Here is an 18,972-nt window from a genome sequence, read left to right on the forward strand (position 1 = left end):
TTGGTTCCCCAACCAGGGATTGAACCCAGGCCATGGAGTAAAAGCGCCGAGTTCTAACCACTGGACCACCAGGGAATTCCCTCATGGCACTTCTTTCTTTATGGTTACAAGATAAGTGCCTTGTGACACTGATCCAGTGTTCTTTAGTGAGCAACTAAATTGCTGAAGTAGAGAAACTAACACAAAATGACAGAATGTTAGTTTAGGAGCAACCTCAGAAATCATCTAATCCAGACTCATGAAGAGCACAACATATAAAAATAATTATACATAGCACATAGTTTTATTTTCAGGGTTGTAAATTATATGTTGTAAAACGTAACATCAAATCGGATTCATGAATATTTTTACTTGGGACAGAACTTTTTTTTTTTTTTTTAAAGCAAACAGTTAAGAAAAAGCATGAAGTAAATAATGATACATGGACATGGAAAAAATTGGGCAGGTGAAACATGAATGACTGAAGTTTGATAATACAAAATTCTGACCTAAATTTCTTACTCATAGCTTCGAAAAATGGTTGTCTAACATCATTAGACAAATGCTTTTTAAGCTAGAATAAACAGGAGTTATAACGCTCTACCACTCTTCAAAGAATTTTCTTTAGAGAAAGTGAAAATGTGCCCTATTTTTTCCATGGAATGTCATACCAGACAATTGAAGAGAGAAAATAATGTAATAGAGAGTACTGGACCATGGCATGTGACTTTTTTTCTAGTCCCTGTTTGCTAACCATAAATTGTGTGACTAACCGAGGACAGTGGATGTAATGTTACCAAATTTTTCTTGCAGCTCCTTAAAAACTTCTATTTCACTACTAGTCAGTTTAACAAACAGCTATGGAATATCCCCTATCAAGCCATATGCACAGGGAAAGAAAGATAAACTATGGTTCTTGTCCTCAAAGAAATTTACCATGTAGGGCAGGAAATTCTTGTCTGTCACCTTTCTGAACTGGAATTCAGTGAAATATCAAGCTGAGTGCCTTCTGTGTTTCTAAGTATTCACTTTGTAGATAACGCTACCGTAAACATTCTTGTATGTATTAAGGTGTTCTGGGGTTTTATTCTCTTTTTTCTGAGGGAGGGGTGGGCTTTGTGTATATAATTTTTTGTTTGTTTGCGATTAAATACCTCCAAAATATTATCCAGAATGGCTCAAGTTCACACGCCTGTCAGCTGATCATGTTTCCCTACATCCTTGACAGTTTTATACAGCTTTTTAATTTTGGTAAATGTGAGGGGCATAAAGTAGTATGTTACTATTGTTTGAATTTGCATTATTTGATTACTAACAAGTTTGAAAATATCTTAATATGCTTATGAGACATTTTGGTTTCTCATTTTGTGAAGTGCCTCTGCATAGCTTGCGGGATCTTGGTTTGCCAAATAGGATTGGACCCGGGCCACGGCAGTGCGAGTGCTGAGTCCTAACTGCTGGACCGCCAAGGAATTCCCCTTTGTTCACTTTTCTATTGGGTTTTCTGGTTAATTTTCAGAAGTTCTTTAAAAATTTTAAATATTGGTCCTTAGTTGATGATATACACAGCAAAAAATAGATTCCCAGATTGCCATCCATCTGTTACTTATGTCTTTTGTTGAACAGAAATCTTTACATTGAGACTTCTGTGGCGGTCCAATGGTTAGGACTCCATGCTCACAATGCAGGGGGCACAGGTTCAATCCCTGGTCGGGGAACTAAGATCCCACATGCTGCATGGTGAGGAAGGAAGGAAGGAAGGAAAGAAAGAGTGAAAGAAAGAGAAGAGAGAGAGAGAGAGAAAGAGGAGAGAGAGAGAGAGAGGGAGAGAGGGAGAGAGGGAGAGAGGGGAGGGAGGGAGGGAGGAAGGGAGGGGGGAAAGATCTAATGTAGATAGATCCGTCACATTTTACCTCACAGGTTGTGCTTTCTACATCTTGTTAACAAACTATTTTCCTACATTTTCTCCTAGTAATATTCTGGTTGTACCTTTTGTGCTTAGGTCTGAGTTTCTTTGTGTGTAAGAATGATTCAAGTTTTATTTTTGTTCATTCAAGAGAGTCGATTTCGTCAATACTATTAGTTAAATAATGCAGCTTCCCCCAGTGATTCATGATACCAATTTGATCATATATCCACTCCCCATGGGCATAATTGGCATATGGATCTGTGTCTGTGCTCATTATATTCCTGTTTGTTCCTGCAATAGAATCACATGTTTTAACAGTTGCTTTAAACATTATAGCTTTCCAGTATGTCTTAATATCAGGTAGTGTGAATTTATTCTCTCTGCTCTTCATTCATTCATTCATTCATTTATGGCTGCGTTGGGTCTTTGTTGCTGTGCATGGGCTTTCTCTAGTTGCTGCGAGCAGGGACTACTCTTCATTGCAGCGTGGGCTTCTCATTGTGGTAGCTTCTCTTGTTGCGGAGCACGGGCTCTAGGTGCGTGAGCTTCAGTAGTTGTGGCACACAGCCTTAGTACTTGTGGTGCATGGGCTTAGTTGCTCCACAGCATGTGGGATCTTCCCGGACCAGGCCTCGAACCCTCTTCCCCTGAATTGGCAGGTGGATTCTTAATCACTGAGCCACCAGGGAAGTCCTCTGCTCTTCTTTTGAGAACTGTTTTAGTTATTGGTAGACTTTTTCTTCTTCCATGTAAATTTAGAATTAGTTCCAATTCCATTTAAGTCTTGTTGGAATTGCATTATAGTTATGATAATTTTTGAGGGAATCAACGTCTTTACAATGTTAAATCTTCTCTTTCGTAAACATGATATATTTCTCCAGTTACTTAGGTCTCTTTTAATGTTCTTTGAATTTTTTTCCATAAAGGTTGTGTGCAGCTTTTATTAGGTCAATTCCTAGATTTTTTACAGTTCTGGTTGCTTTGACATGCTATCTTATTTTCTAATTGGCTACTGCATATATAGGAAAACTTCTGAGTTTTGAAACGTGGATTCTGTATACAGAAATAATGTTGTTTGGGTTTTAATCTTTTTAGTTCTAATAGCTGTCTTTGCTTAATTTTTAATGTAAATAACCATATAATCTGCCATAAATTATGTATTTGTCTCTTTACTTCCCATCTGCGAGTCCAAATGGCTCTTTTTTCTTATCAGCGAATTTGTCAGCACTTCCACTGCTATAAGGAGTAGAAATAGCTTTAGCAGGCATTCTTTTTTTTGTTCCTAGCCTTAGATGTAAGACTCCCGAAGTTTCCCCCATTAAGTATATTTTCTGTAGGTTTTGATAAGTAGCCTTTAGCACTTTTCTTAGTTTTTTAAGACTTTTTATTGTAAGCAGGTATTAAACATTAGCAATGACATTTTCTATAGCTATTGAGATAAACATGTGGGTTTTCTCCTTTAAGTCCGCGAATATGAATTCCATTGGTTGATTTTCTAATGTTGAATTATCTTTGTATTTTTAGGAAAACCCTACCTGTACAAAAATTTTTTTTCTAATACAATGTCGGATTCAGTTACCTAATATTTCACATAGGATGTTTGCCTTATTCATACATGTGATTTTCTTTACTTACATCTCCTATCCAGTGTGGTATCAATCAAGGTTATTCTAGTCTTATAAGTGAGTTGGAGTGTTTTCCTCTTTTTCTATGCTCTGCAAAAACCTGTATGAGATAATATTAATTTTTCTTTAAAGATTTGGTAAAATGTTACCTCTAAAATCATCTAGACTCTCTTTTTTTGTATATATGGGAAATTGACATTTCAATTTTTTGAATGTTTATTAGCTTATTCAAGTTTTCTATTTTTTTCTCAGGCTAATTTTGGTATTTGATGGTTTCCCAGAAATTTTACACTTCATCTGAGTTTTCAAGTTTATTGGCATTTATGATATTTTGTATCTAGAGTTATTTCTCCTTTGGTTTGTGTCTTCCCTCACTTTTGACATTCTTAAACAGATTTGGGAGTGGTATGTCAAATTTATAAGCTTTTTAAATAATTAAATTTTAGTTTTTGTTAATCTCTAAAAAAAAAAAAAAATTGTTGCATTGAGTGTATATACCACATCTTGCTTATCCATTCATCCGTTGATGGACATTTGGGTTGTTTCTACCTCTTGGCTATTGTGAATAATGCTGAGATGAATATGTCTCTTTCTTAAGAGAAATAACTCTTTGAGACCCTGCTTTCGATTCTTTTGGATATATATGGTAGTTCTATTTTTAATGTTGTGGAAAACTGCCATCCTGTTTTCCATAGTGGCCGCACCTTTTTTTGGGGGGGGGGGAGGGTGCACCATTTTACGTTCCCACCAACAGTGCTTCAAATATTGTAGTTAGAACCGAGGTCCTAGGCTACCTTTTCCTTTCACGCTCTTCCTTCTCTCCCCAGAGAGAGTCACTGTCCTGAATTTGGTACTTCTGTTGCCAATGCATGTTTTTATATTGCTCAATTGACTTTGGGCCTCTATTACTGTGGATAAGATATCTGCTGTCACTCTGATTTTTGTTATTCGTAGATAATTTCTTATTCTCTCTGGTAATTCCTTTTGAAGTTCTGCAGTTTTATTGCAAGTTATCTGAGTATGGCCAGGAGCAGGATTTTTTAAATTGCTGAGGGCCGAAAATGTTTTAGAATTTGTTTTGCTTGCTATTCAGACAGTGCTTTTACTCTGAGGACCTAGGTCTTTCTTCAGTTCTGGAAAATTAGCCTTAATTTATCTTCAGATATTGCTTCTTCACTATTCTCTCCACTGTCTTATTTTAGAATTCCTGTTAAACAAATGTGGGAGCCTTAGAAACATTCTCCATACTACGATTAAGTTTTCATCCTTTTGGCCCCCACCATCACGTTTTGAACATCTCAGTTCTATGTTGCAGTTAAGAAAACGCACCCTGCATTCAGCTGGAGTTTATCCCATTCATCGCATGGTTTATTTCAATAATTATATTGTTTATTTCCAAGATTTTAAATTAATTTTTCACATTCACCTAGTATATAATAATCTATAATTGTTTCTGAAACAGAAGTTTTACTTTATTTCTGTGAACATTTTAAGTATGATTGTTTTAAAGTCTGTCAAAATATATAAACTGGGTTAATCTAGAGGGAACAAATGTTGAAATACTGATTTTGCTGGTTATGTTTCCCCCACTCCCACATGATTTGGCCCATGACACATTTACTTACTGTGTTCTACTTAAAAAAATTGTCTTCATTCTTAAGTCTTCATTTCAAGATAATAAAACAGAAGGCCATGCCGGCCTCTCCATGATACTGCCAGTACACAGTGGCCTATATTTTATTGATGTAAAATGACCCCTACAGGATATTATCTAAATATTGACACACTTAAAACATGATGTCAGGTTTTTCTGATATTAAAATCATATATGCATGTGTAAAATATTCAAATGTTTGGAAATGTTTAAAGCAGAAAACAAAGATTGTTTCATATCGATAAAGATTCTCTCAAACAAAATAAATATAATGTATTTAAATGTTTTAAAATTTTTTAACAGAATACGCCATTTAATAACACATTTTTCACTTAATGAATTATAGATATCATTCCATAATAATAAATATAAAACTTCATCAGTTTTTTAAAACAGGTTTTGTGGTAGTAGAGGTAGAAATAGGGTATGGTTGGTTTGATCAGTCCCCCGTTGTTGGGCATTTAGGTTGTTTCTAGGTCACTGTAATAAACAGTGCCGTGAACACACTTTTAAATATCTGAAGTTGTGAGGACCTTTCAGAATAAAATATGGCACCTAAATATATTTCATTACCCTTGCTTTTTGTTATTATGGTAATGCATTATATAAAATTTACCAGATGAACTATTTCTAAGTGTCTAGTTCAGTGGCATTAAGTATATTCACATTGTTGTGCAAGCATTCTTTCTTTCATGAAGCTGTGAGTTGAATTCACAGCTCAGTTGAAGAAATCTCTTTATGACAAAATATGTTGCAGACAACCCTCAAGATATACTAGGCTTGCTTTCAGTTTTTAAGTGTTTTGTTATCTCTGTCTTTGATAATGTGGATTTTCATCAGAGTAGTAGGGAAATGTCATATCCATGAGATATCCAAAAAGAAAGACTTAAGACTTGCCTGCTGTGTTTACAAATGTCATAAAAAACTACAAATGGGTTGCTTTAAAAGTTTTTAATTATTATTTATTTTTGGCTGCGTTGGGTCTTTGCTGCTGCATGCAGGCTTTCTCTAGTTGCGGCGAGCGGGGACTACTCTTCCTTGTGGTGCGTGGGCTTCTCATTGCGGTGGCTTCTCTTGTTGCAGAGCATGGACTCTAGGCGCCTGGGCTTCAGGAGTTGTGGCTCACGGGCTCTGGAGTGCAGGCTCAGTAGCTGTGGAACACGGACTTAGTTGCTCCGCGGCATATGGAATCTTCCTGGACCAGGGCTTGAACCCGTGACCCATGCATTGGCAGGCGGATTCTTAACCACTGCACCGCCAGGGGAGCCTTGGAGTTGTAACATTTTAGAGTATTTCCTTCCAGTCTTTTCCCCATGTAAACCCATAAAATAGATTATTTTCTTTCTTTGACTCGCTTAGATCATCATTTCACAAAATGTGTTCTGAGAAACACATGCTCTGTGGTAAAAAGCTTTTTGTGCTTATCAGTTCAGAAGACTGTTTTCTCGATTTATAAATTCACAATTCTCGTTGGCATGTTCAAAGCTTTCTGTTTAAGAAATACCTCTACATTTCTTTAACCCAGCATTCTCCAGACCAGTTTGATCCAAGAATCTTTCTTACAGCGTCTCAACATTATCAGTAGCTGTTTGGTGATATTAGCACAGGTGTTGATGATTACATTCCTTGCAATCTGCCAATTTTCATCATTTCTTATTTGTACCAACAAGCAGAGCAGTTGCTTTCTTTCTTTTCTCTTTAAAATTTATTTTATTGAAGTATAGTTGATTTACAATGTATTAATTTCTACTGTACAGCAAAGTGATTCAGTTATACATATATCTACTTTCTTTTTCATATTCTTTTCTGTTATGGTTTATCACAGGATATTGAGTATAGTTCTTTGTGCTATACAGTAGGACTTTGTTGTTTATCCATTCTTCACATAATAGTTTGCATTTGTTAATCCCAAACTCCCAGTCCATCCCTTCCCCACCTTCCCTCCTGCTTGGCAACTACAGGCTGAGAACTCCCTTCTAGAAACACTATTTTGGGGGGCTACCCTGGTGGTGCGGTGGTTAAGAATCTGCTTGCCAATTCAGGCGGCACAGGTTTGAGCCCTGGTCCGGGAAGATCCCACATGCCACAAAGCAACTAAGCCCATGCACCACAGCTACTGAGCCTGCACTCTAGAGCCCAGAGCCACAACTACTGAGCCCACGTGCCACAACTACTGAAGCCCACAGGGTGCCTAGAGCCCGTGCTACGGAACAAGAGAAGTCACTGCAATAAGAAGCCCACACACCACACTGAAGAGTAGACCCTGCTCGCCGCAACTAGAGAAAACCCACGTGCAGCAACGAAGACCCAAGGCAGCCAAAATAAATAAATAAGTAAGTAAGTAAATAAATAAATAAATAAATAGATTTATTAAAAGAAAAAGCCAAGGGATTGGACTAGTCAAGGTCCTTTCTTTTTAAAATAAATAAATAAATAAAAATAAAAACACTATTTTGGCCTGTTCTGCTTATTTAGGTCGGGACTGATCTTTACCTATTGAGCTTTTCTGGGTCAGGATCTAGAGCTTCTTGTCTTCATGCCTTCCTAGATATGACTATTTCTTTCTTTTTTTTTTGTTTAAATTGATTAATTAATTTATTTTTTGGCTGCGTTGCGTCTTCATTGCTGCGCACGGGCTTTCTCTAGTCGTGGCGAGCCGGGGCTACTCTTCAGTGCAGTGTGCAGGCTTCTCTTTGTGGTGGCTTCTCTTGTTGCAGAGCATGGGGCTCTACGAGCGTGAGCTTCAGTAGTTGTGGCACGCGGGCTCAGTAGTTGTGGCTTGTGGGCTCTAGAACACAGGCTCAGTAGTTGTGGTGCACGGGCTTAGTTGCTCCGCAGGATGTAGGATCTTCCCGGACCAGGGCTCGAACCCGTGTTCCCTGCGTTGGCAGGCGGATTCTTAACCGCTGTGCCACCAGGGAAGCCCATGACTATTATTTCTTATGTTATACTCCATGGCCAGAGGAGAATGCACTGAAATTGTGGAAATAAATGAAGATCACCCAAATAAGAACAAACAGAGGCTATTTATACAGAGCTTGCTTTGGCAAGGGAGTCAGTCACCGTCACTGGCATTTGGCAGACACTCAAAGGCAGGCAGGGAAGTGGGAAAGTTTATCGTGGAAACAGGGAGGCTCAGGTCTCAGAGCAGTTGCTTTCTGTGCTATGTGATGCCAGTCTTGTAGGTATGTGAGAAGCCATTTCTGCTGGATGATAGAAAGCTAATAGAGGACATGGATTAAGAGCCCCAAATTTAGAGGCAGTCCTTAACTCAAATGCCTATGTTTCGTTTTAATATCTGTCAGAGGAGGTTAATAAAAGTACCGACTCTCCAAGATTAAGAAGAAACTGCCGTATCATACGTATATCACTTAACACATGCTTAGGGACATTAAGTACTCAAATATGTTAGCACTGTGGCTGTAAAATTAATAGCAGCAGTAATAGCAGTAGACTGTCAATATTAATAGTAATAATAGTAACAACAGCACTAGTAGTTGTAGCAGCAGCAGTAGTAATAGTAGTAACCATAGCAGTAGTTGTTCTAATGGTAATAGCAGTAATGGTAGTACGAGTAATAGTGTAGTAGCAGTATTAGTAATAGTGTAATAACATCCTCACACCTTCAGAAGTTATAGAATTAATTTACCTTTGAAATTGAGCCAAAAGCAAATCAATTTAATTTAAGAATTTTGAGATGGCTTGTTAAAACAATGAAAACAAAACAGTAAATATCCACTTGTAATTCACGCTACTCTGGGATATGGTAAGAGCAAGGCAGGCTGGGTGTTTTGCCTCTAGGGAAGCACTTGCCTTGTAAATGTAAGAGCCCATCCGGACGCAATGTAGCTGTGGCTCAGGGAAATTTGAGGAGAGAGAGAGGCATTTATTTCACACTCACAAAATCTTCAGGCAATCTGCAGCCAGTGAGCAGAGTTGTGGTGACCCAAATGGAATTGCATAAGAGAATAGCATGCCACAAACAGGACAGAACTGATTTATTTAGTAACATTTGGGAACCATTTATAGAAGTTGTGTCCACTTATAGCTAGTGTTTGGGGCTGATGAAAGAGATGGCTTATCCACTATCTTCCCTCTCCTGAATGAAGGTAGGATGGAAAAATGAATAGATCCAAGAAAAAAGTGCTTCTTCTTACCATTAGGATTTTCCTAAATGTATCAAGATTTAAACATTTCTTCTACATGTATCTTACATGCTGTTTTGGAAAGAATAAATTGAAGAGCGATTTATTTTTGTCTTGAACAGTATTTGCCAGGTATCAGGCAGAAAAGAGTCACACAATTTCTTTGTGAAAATATAAGATTAATATTTAATCAGCATTTAACATGGATTATGTCATTTAGGTTTTTTTTTTTTTTTTCCGAAAAATCCTGTAAAGTATGTATTTACATTTACCGTCCCACTTTTACAGATGAAGTAATGAGGCCCAGAGGTTGACTTGCCCAGGGCAGGGGAGGAAAATTTCTTTTTCCTGCTACCTTCCTAGATTCTCTAACTCTGCCCCTGGAAATTGGACTGACAGAAGACAGTTTCACAAGAGAAACACATACAAATTTACTTAAGTTTTGCATGACACAGACATCTTCATAAGGAAATGAAGACCCCAAGAAATGGTAAACTTGAGCTTTTTTTTTTTATATACAGCAGTTTCTTATTAGTCATCCATTTTATACACATCACTGTATACATGTCAATCCCAATCGCCCAATTCATCACACCACCACCACCCCCGCCCATCGCTTTCCCCCCTTGGTGTCCATACGTTTGTTCTCTACATCTGTGTCTCATTTCTGCCCTGCAAACCGGTTCATCTGTACCATTTTCTATATGCGTTAATATACGATATTCGTTTTTCTCTTTCTGACTTACTTCACTCTGTATGACAGTCTCTAGATCCATCCACGTCTCAACAAATGACCCAAGTTTGTTCGTTTTTATGGCTGAGTAATATTCCATTGTAAATATGTATCACATCTTCTTTATCCATTCATCTGTCGATGGGCATTTAGGTTGCTTCCATGACCTGGCTATTGTAAATAGTACTGCAGTGAACATTGGGGGTGCATGTGTCTTTTTGAATTATGGTTTTCTCTGGGTATATGCCCAGTAGTGGGATTGCTGGATCATATAGTAATTCTATTTTTAGTTTTTTAAGGAACCTCCATACTGTTCTCCACAGTGGCTGTACCAATCTACATTCCCACCAACAGTTCAAGAGGGTTCCCTTTTCTCCACACCCTCTCCAGCATTTGTTGTTTGTAGATTTTCTGATGATGCCCATTCTGACTGGTGTGAGGTGATACCTCATTGTAGTTTTGATCTGCATTTCTCTAATAATTAGTGATGTTGAGCAGCTTTCCATGTGCTTCTTGGCCATCTGTATGTCTTCTTTGGAGAAATATCTATTTAGGTCTTCTGCCCATTTTTGGATTGGGTTGTTTGTTTTTTTAATATTGAGCTGCGTGAGCTGTTTATATATTTTGGAGATTAATCCTTTGTCCATTGATTCATTTGCAAATATTTTCTCCCATTCTGAGGGTTGTCTTTTTGTCTTGTTTAAGGTTTCCTTTGCTGTGCAAAAGCTTTGAAGTTTCATTAGGTCCCATTTGTTTATTTTTGTTTTTATTTCCACTATTCTAGGAGGTGGATCAAAAGAGATCTTGCTGTGATTTATATCAGAGAGTTTTCTTCCTATATTTTCCTCTAAGAGTTTTATAGTGTCCAGTATTATATTTAGGCCTCTAATCCATTTTGAGTTTATTTTTGTGTATGGTCTTAGGGAGTGTTCTAATTTCATTCTTTTACATGTAACTGTCCAGTATTCCCAGCACCACTTATTGAAGAGACTGTCTTTTCTCCATTGTATATCCTTGCCTCCTTTGTCACAGATTAGTTGACCATAGGTGCGTGGGTTTATCTCTGGGCTTTCTATCTCGTTGCATTGGTCTATGTTTCTGTTATTGTGCCAGTACCATATTGTCTTGATTACTGTAGCTTTGTAGTATAGTCTGAAGTCAGGGAGTCTGATTCCTCCAGCTCCGTTTTTTTCCCTCAAGACTGCTTTGGCTATTTGGGGTCTTTTGTGTCTCCATACAAATTTTAAGATGATTTGTTCAAGTTCTGTAAAAAATGCCGTTGGTAATTTGATAGGGATTGCACTGAATCTGTAGATGGCTTTGGGTAGTATAGTCATTTTCACACTACTGATTCTTCCAATCCAAGAACATGGTATATCTCTCCATCTGTTGGTATCATCTTTAATTTCTTTCATCAGTGTCTTATAGTTTTCTGCATACAGGTCTTTTGTCTCCCTAGGTAGGTTTATTCCTAGGTATTTTATTCTTTTTGTTGCAATGGTAAATGGGAGTGTTTCCTTAATTTCTCTTTCAGATTTTTCATATTAGTGTATAGGAATGCAAGAGATTTCTGTGCATTAATTTTGTATCCTGCAACTTTACCAAATTCACTGATCAGCTCTAGTAGTTGTCTGATGGCATTTTTAGGATTCTCTATGTATAGTGTCATGTCATCTGCAAACAGTGACAGTTTTACTTCTTCTTTTCCAATTTGTATTCCTTTTATTTCTTTTTCTTCTCTGATTGCGATGGCTAGGACTTCCAAAGCTATGTTGAATAATAGTGGTAAGAGTGGACATCCTTGTCTTGTTCCTGATCTTAGAGGAAATGCTTTCAGTTTTTAACCATTGAAAATGATGTTTGCTGTGGGTTTGTCGTATATGGCCTTTATTACGTTGAGGTAGTTTCCCTCTATGCCCACTTTCTGGAGAGTTTTTATCAAAAATTGGTGTTGAATTTTGTCAAAAGCTTTTTCTGCATCTATTGAGGTGATCATATGGTTTTTATTCTTCAGTTTGTTAATATGGTGTATCACATTGATTCATTTGTGTATATTGAAGAATCCTTGCATCCCTGGGATAAATCCCACTTGATCATGGTGTATGATCCTTTTAATGTGTTGTTGGATTCTGTTTGCTAGTATTTTTTTGAGGATTTTTGCATCTATATTCATCAGTGATATTGGTCTGTAATTTTCTTTTTTTGTAGTATCTTTGTCTGGTTTTGGTATCAAGGCGATGGTGGCCTCTTAGAATGAGTTTGGGAGTGTTCCTTCCTCTGCTATGTTTTGGAAGAGTTTGAGAAGGATAGGTGTTAGCTCTTCTCTAAATGTTTCATAGAATTCACCTGTGAAGCCATCTGGTCCTGGACTTTTGTTTGTTGGAAGATGTTTAATCACAGTTTGAATTTCAGTGCTTGTGATTGGTCTGTTCATATTTTCTATTTCTTCCTGGTTCAGTCTTGGAAGGTTATACCTTTCTAAGAATTTGTCCTTGTCTTCCAGGTTGTCCATTGTATTGGCATAGAGTTGCTTGTAGTAGTCTCTTAGGATGCTTTGTATTTCTGTGATGTCTGTTGTAACTTCTCCTTTTTCATTTCTAATCTTATTGATTTGAGTCCTCTTCCTCTTGATGAGTCTGGCTAATGGTTTGTCAATTTTGTTTATCTTCTCAAAGAACCAGCTTTTATTTATTTATTTATTAATGGTACAGTTACTTTTCAATTTATTTATTTAATTAATTTATTTATTTACTTTTGGCTGTGTTGGGTCTTCGTTTCTGTGGGAGGGCTTTCTCTAGTTGTGGCAAGTGGGGCCACTCTTCATCGTGGTGTGTGGGCCTCTCACTATCACGGCCTCTCGTTGTGGAGCACAGGCTGCAGATGTGCAGGCTCAGTAGTTGTGGCTCACAGGCCTAGTTGCTCCACGGCATGTGGGATCTTCCCAGACCAGGGCTCGAACCCGTGTCCCCTGCATTAGCAGACAGATTCTCAACCAGTGTGCCACCAGGGAAGCCCAGAGAACCAGCTTTGAGTTTTATTGATCTTTGCTATTGTTTTGTTTGTTTCTGTTTCACTTATTTCTGCTCTGAATTTTATGATTTCTTCTGCTAACTTTGGGTTTTGTGTTTTCTTCTTTCTCTAGTTCCTTCAGGTGTAAGGTTAGATTGTTTATTGGAGATTCTTCTTGTTTCTTGAGGTAGGCGTGTATTGCTATAAACTTCCCTCTTAGAACTGCTTTTGCTGCATCCCATAGGTTTTGGATCATTGTGTTTTCATTGTCATTTGTGTCTAGGTATTTTTTGATTTCCTCTTTGATTTATTCAGTGATCTCTTGGTTATTTAGTAATGTATTGTTTAGCCTCCATGTGTTTGTGTATTTTATGTTTTTTTCCCTGTAATTTATTTCTAATCTCATAGTATTGTGGTCAGAAAAGATGCTTGATATGATTTCAATTTTCTTAAATTTACTGAGGCTTGATTTGTGACCCAAGATGTGATCTATCCTGGAGAATGTTCCATGTGCACTTGAGAAGAAAGTGTAATCTGCTGTTTTTGGATGGAATGTCCTATAAATATCAATTAAAGCTATCTGGTCTATTGTGTCATTTAAAGCTTCTGTTTCCTTATTTATTTTCATTTTGGATGATCTGTCCATTGGTGTAAGTGAGGTGTTAAAGTCCCCCACTCTTATTGTGTTACTGTCGATTTCCTCTTTTATAGCTGTTAGCAGTTGCCTTATGTATTGAGGTGCTCCTATGTTGGGTGCATATATATTTATAATTGTTATATCTTCTTCTTGGATTGATCCCCTGATCATTCTGTAGTGTCCTTCCTTGTCTCTTGTAACATTCTTTATTTTAAAGTCTATTTTATCTGATATGAGTATTGCTACTCCAGCTTTCTTTTGATTTCCATTTGCATGGAATATCTTTTTCCATCCCCTCACTTTAAGTCTGAATGTGTCCCTAGGTCTGAAATGGGTCTCTTGTAGACAGCATATATATGGGTCTTGTTTTTGTATCCATTCAGCAAGCCTGTGTCTTGGTTGGAGCATTTAATCCATTCACATTTAAGGTAATTATCGATATGTATGTTCCTATTACCATTTTCTTAATTGTTTTGGGTTTGTTTTTGCAGGTTCTTTCCTTCTCTTGTGTTTCCCACTTAGAGAGGTTCCTTTAGCATTTGTCGTAGAGCTGGTTTGGTGGTGCTGAATTCTCTTAGCTTTTGCTTCTCCGTAAAGGTTTTGATTTCTCCATTGAATCTAAATGAGATCCTTGCCAGGTAGAGTAATCTTGGTTGTACGTTCTTCCCTTTCATCACTTTAAGTATACCATGCCACTCCCTTCTGGCTTGTAGAGTTTCTACTGAGAAATCAGCTGTTAACCTTATGTGAGTTCCCTTGTATGTTATTTGTCATTTTTCCCTTGCTGCTTTTAATAATTTTTCTTCGTCTTTAGTTTTTGCTAATTTGATTACTATGTGTCTCGGCGTGTTTCTCCTTGGGTTTCTCCTGTATGGGACTCTCTGCACTTCCTGGACTTGGGTGGCTATTTCCTTTCCCATGTTAGGGAAGTTTCCAGCTATAATCTCTTCAAATATTTTATTGCATCCTTTCGCTCTCTCTTCTCCTTCTGGGACCCCTATAATGCGAATGTTGTTGCGTTTAATGTTGTCCCAGAGGTCTCTTAGGCTGTCCTCATTTCTTTTCATTCTTTTTTCTTTATTCTTTTCTGCAGCAGTGAATTCCACCATTCTGTCTTCCAGGTCACTTATCCATTCTTCTGCCTCAGGTATTCTGCTATTGATTCCTTCTAGTGTAGTTTTCATTTCAGTTATTGTATTGTTCATCTCTGTTTGATGGTTCTTTAATTCTTCTAGGTTCTTGTTAAACATTTCTTGCATCTTCTCGATCTTTGCCTCCATTCTTTTTCTGAGGTCCTGGATCATCTTCACTATCATTCTTCTGAATTCTTTTTCTGGAAGGTTGCCTATCTCTACTTCATTTAGTTGTTTTTCTGGGGTTTTATCTTGTTTCTTCATCTGGTACATAGCCGTCTGCCTTTTCATCTTGTCTATCTTTCTGTGAATGTGGTTTTTGTTCCACAGGCTGCAGGATTGTAGTTCTTCTTGCTTCTGCTCAAGTGTTTTTATTACTAGGTTTGAAGAGAAGTGGAAAGTCATGGGGAAATGTGACAGGACAGAAGGGTATAAACAAAGACAGTAAACTAGGGGAAGCTGAGCAAGGCCTGTTTCTTTGGATTCATCTTGGTCCCTCTGTTTTCAGAGGTGAGGATGCTCCTATCACAGGAGGGTCTTATGACCTGCTTCAGGGGTGAAGAGGAAGGTCAAAGAGTCCTTCCTGCACATGCTCGTTCTCAAATTCCTTCAGCTTAAAATATTCAGTATGTCAAGGTGCTATATTTGGGGTAGCATGTTCTGAACGTCATCAAATGCAGTTTCCTATGGTCTCTGAGCCTGATCTGTAAAATGAGTGGCTTGCAATAGTGCTGTGATTCTCATACTCATTTGTAAATCAAAATCACCTAGAGAGTTTTCCAAAAATACAGATTCCTGGATCCAAACTTGAGAATTCTGATTTAGTAGTTTCTGGGGGTTGGGGGTCCCAGGGCATCCATGCACTTAAAAACCTCTGCAAGAGATTCTGATCTGTGATGCCCTATCTGGCTGTAAAAAAGTCAGTCGATTATCCTACAGCTTGTTACTTTCTCTTGACATCATAGCTGGATTCTGATGTGAGAAGCTGCTGAGGTGGCAGGGGAACATCATTAAGAGAAAGCACAACTAAATCATCTGTGTGTCAAATGAGGCTAATTACACCAGCAAAACCTGCCCTGTCAGCATATGGATGAAATGCATAGTGGAAGCAGCTGGGAGAGATGTACCCACTTTCCCAACTCATTCAGCAAGATGGAAGTTAGCTGAAGCGGCACCCCTTACAGAAATTTCTAAATGTGTGTGATCATCAAAAACATTTGGTCACCAGAATAGAATTTGAATCTGAAAGCTTACAAGCAACAATTACGATCACTTTCTGAGGATAGCTTCACACTTACATGCGAATGGTGGGTTTTCTATTTATACGCATTTCCATCTAAAAGCCTCTGAGTTGCTCTCTGTAAGAACAGCAAGATTTTTTAAAGCGCTTTTGTTTTTTCCTGTTAATATAATGGTTTCTATCATGGAAGTGGTTTATTAAATGTATTACATTTTACAACTGCCTTTGTTTTTCTTTACATGTTTCTGTGGTTACCCATGAAATATGAGACTAGTAATATATAACATCTATTGAGGGTTTTACTCTGTGCCATGCACCATCCTACTTAATTTCCATATCTATATCTAGTTCAGTATCTATCTGTATCCTCATTTAGTTCCCTCATTAATTGAATATGATAAATATTACTGTCAGATCTCTTTTATATGATGAGGAATTTGGGTTAAGTTGCCCAGTATCACATAGTTACTAAGGAGTGGAACTGGGGTTTGAATCTGGCAGACTAATTCCAGATCTTCTGCTTTTATATTTATTTATTTATTTATTTATACTTTTTTTTTTGTGGTACGCGGGCCTGTCACTGTTGTGGCCTTTCCCGTTGCGGAGCACAGGCTCCGGACGCGCAGGCTCAGCGGCCATGGCTCACGGGCCCAGCTGCTCCGCAGCATGTGGGATCTTCCAGGACCGGGGCACGAACCCGCATCCCCTGCATCGGCAGGCGGACTCTCAACCACTGCGCCACCAGGAAAGCCCCTGCTTTTATATTTATATCAGTATTTCCCAAAGTATGAATTCTGGAAAGTAATTACATAGGATATTAGTGATTTTTTTGCGATATGCGGGCCTCTCACTGTTGTGGCCTCTCCCGTTGCGGAGCACAGGCTCTGGACGCGCAGGCTCAGCGGCCATGACTCACGGGCCCAACTGCTCCGCGGCATGTGGGATCTTCCCGGACTGGGGCACGAACCCGTGTCCCCTGCATCGGCAGGCGAACTCTCAACCACTGCGCCACCAGGGAAGCCCGTTAGTGATTTTTAAAAGAAAAAACCCATGAATTAAGTAAATAAGTTTGGGAAATATTGAGCTAAATAAATGGATTTCTTTCACATATGATTTCTCAGAGTCTCTAAAAGCTCATGTGTTTTACAAATCTCTAAAAGACAACTGCAGAATATAACATTTCCAAACCTCCTTGTACACAAAACTCTTTTTGGTACAGTCTCTTTAGACCACTGTTTGCAAGCTCCGTCTCTGAAATGATGGTCTGCAAATCAGTTGTGTAAAGTGGTCTACCTCGCTGCCTGCTGAGGCCAAGCATTTATTTCCCTGTTACAGGACCAGGATGAAAGGAATCCTCACAGGGGAGAGGTCAATAGTAAGCTGTCACTATGCATCTGTGTTCTTTATTTTAAAATGATAATTCAAGTAAGTTGATAATATCTTTCTGGTGAATAGTTTAGCCATATATATGAAAAGCCTCTCAATCTTGGGGTGTTCAAAAAAACCCCCAGGGTAGGAAGAAAATAATAGCACGTCCACTTAAAACTTCTCACATTTAATTTTTTTGCATATGTTTTGTTATATAGATGTATATATAAATTTAAATTCATTTATATTTATAAATGTTATAAATTTATATTGAAGAATAAGTTGACATATATTGAAGAATAAGTTGACAATGTGTATTTTATATTTATGTATAAATATAATTATAAATTATGTATAATATTGGAATAGTAACATATATATAATTTGCAAATAACTTAATATATATGTATTAGGGATGGGTAATAATAATATTGAGGGGATCACTTAGCCATACATATAAAAAGCCCTTAATTTCCTCATATTCTTTGACCCAGCAATTTCACTTCTTGGAATATATTCAATTTATCCTAAAGAAATAACTTTGCATGTGTATTAGTATTTAGCTACAGGGGATATTTATTGAAGAAGTGCTTGTGAACATTGAAAGCAGTCCAAATATCCAATAATTGGAGATTGGTTACATAAATTATGGTACTTCCATATAAAGAATCTTAACAGGGAGTTATTAAAAAGTATGTAGTAGTAGGGCTTCCCTGGTGGCGCAGTGGATAAGAATCTGCCTGCCAATGCAGGGGACACAGGTTCGATCCCCGGTCCGGGAAGATCCCACATGCTGTGGAGCAACTAAGCCGTGCTCCACAACTACTGAGCTTGTGCTCTAGAGCCAGCAAGCCACAACTACTGAGCCTGTGTGCCACAACTACTGAAGCTCGCGTGCCTCGAGCCCGTGCTCTGCAACAAGAGAAGCCACCGGAATGAGAAGCCCATGCACCGCAACAAAGAGTAGTCCCCGCTTGCCGCAACTAGAAAAAGCCTGCGTGCAGCAATGAAGACCCAATGCAGCCAAAAATAAATAAATTTTTAAAAATTATGTAGTAGTAGAATATAATATAACCTAGAAAAAAAGCATGATTTTGTAAGTCAGGAAACAGATGACAAAAGATTATTGAGCTCATATGACTGTAAGAAGGGACTGACTGGAGTGATGAACCAAAATGTTAATGACGGTAGCTCTTAATGGTGCAATAAGAGGAAATTTTAAATTTCTTTATGCTTCCCTGTGTTATCCTAAGTTTTGTACAATAAATATATATTTTGGAATAAGCATTATGTTCATAAGTTTCAAAATCTGGCAATTATAAAAGGGTATACAGTAACAAAGTCTTTTTTCCTAGTCCTGTCTCCCAGACAACCCATTTCTTTCTCCAGTAGCATCCATTGTTATTGGTTTCTTGTGTATCCTTCCAAGGATCTGTTGATAAAATCTGTATATATACATATATTCCTTTTACCCTTTATCACACAAAGAACATACAATACCCTGTTTTGTAGTTTGCTACATTGAATAATCTTGAGCACC

Source organism: Leucopleurus acutus (genome assembly GCF_964270905.1).
Source record: "Leucopleurus acutus genome assembly, chromosome: 10".
Classification (NCBI taxonomy): domain Eukaryota; kingdom Metazoa; phylum Chordata; class Mammalia; order Artiodactyla; family Delphinidae; genus Leucopleurus; species Leucopleurus acutus.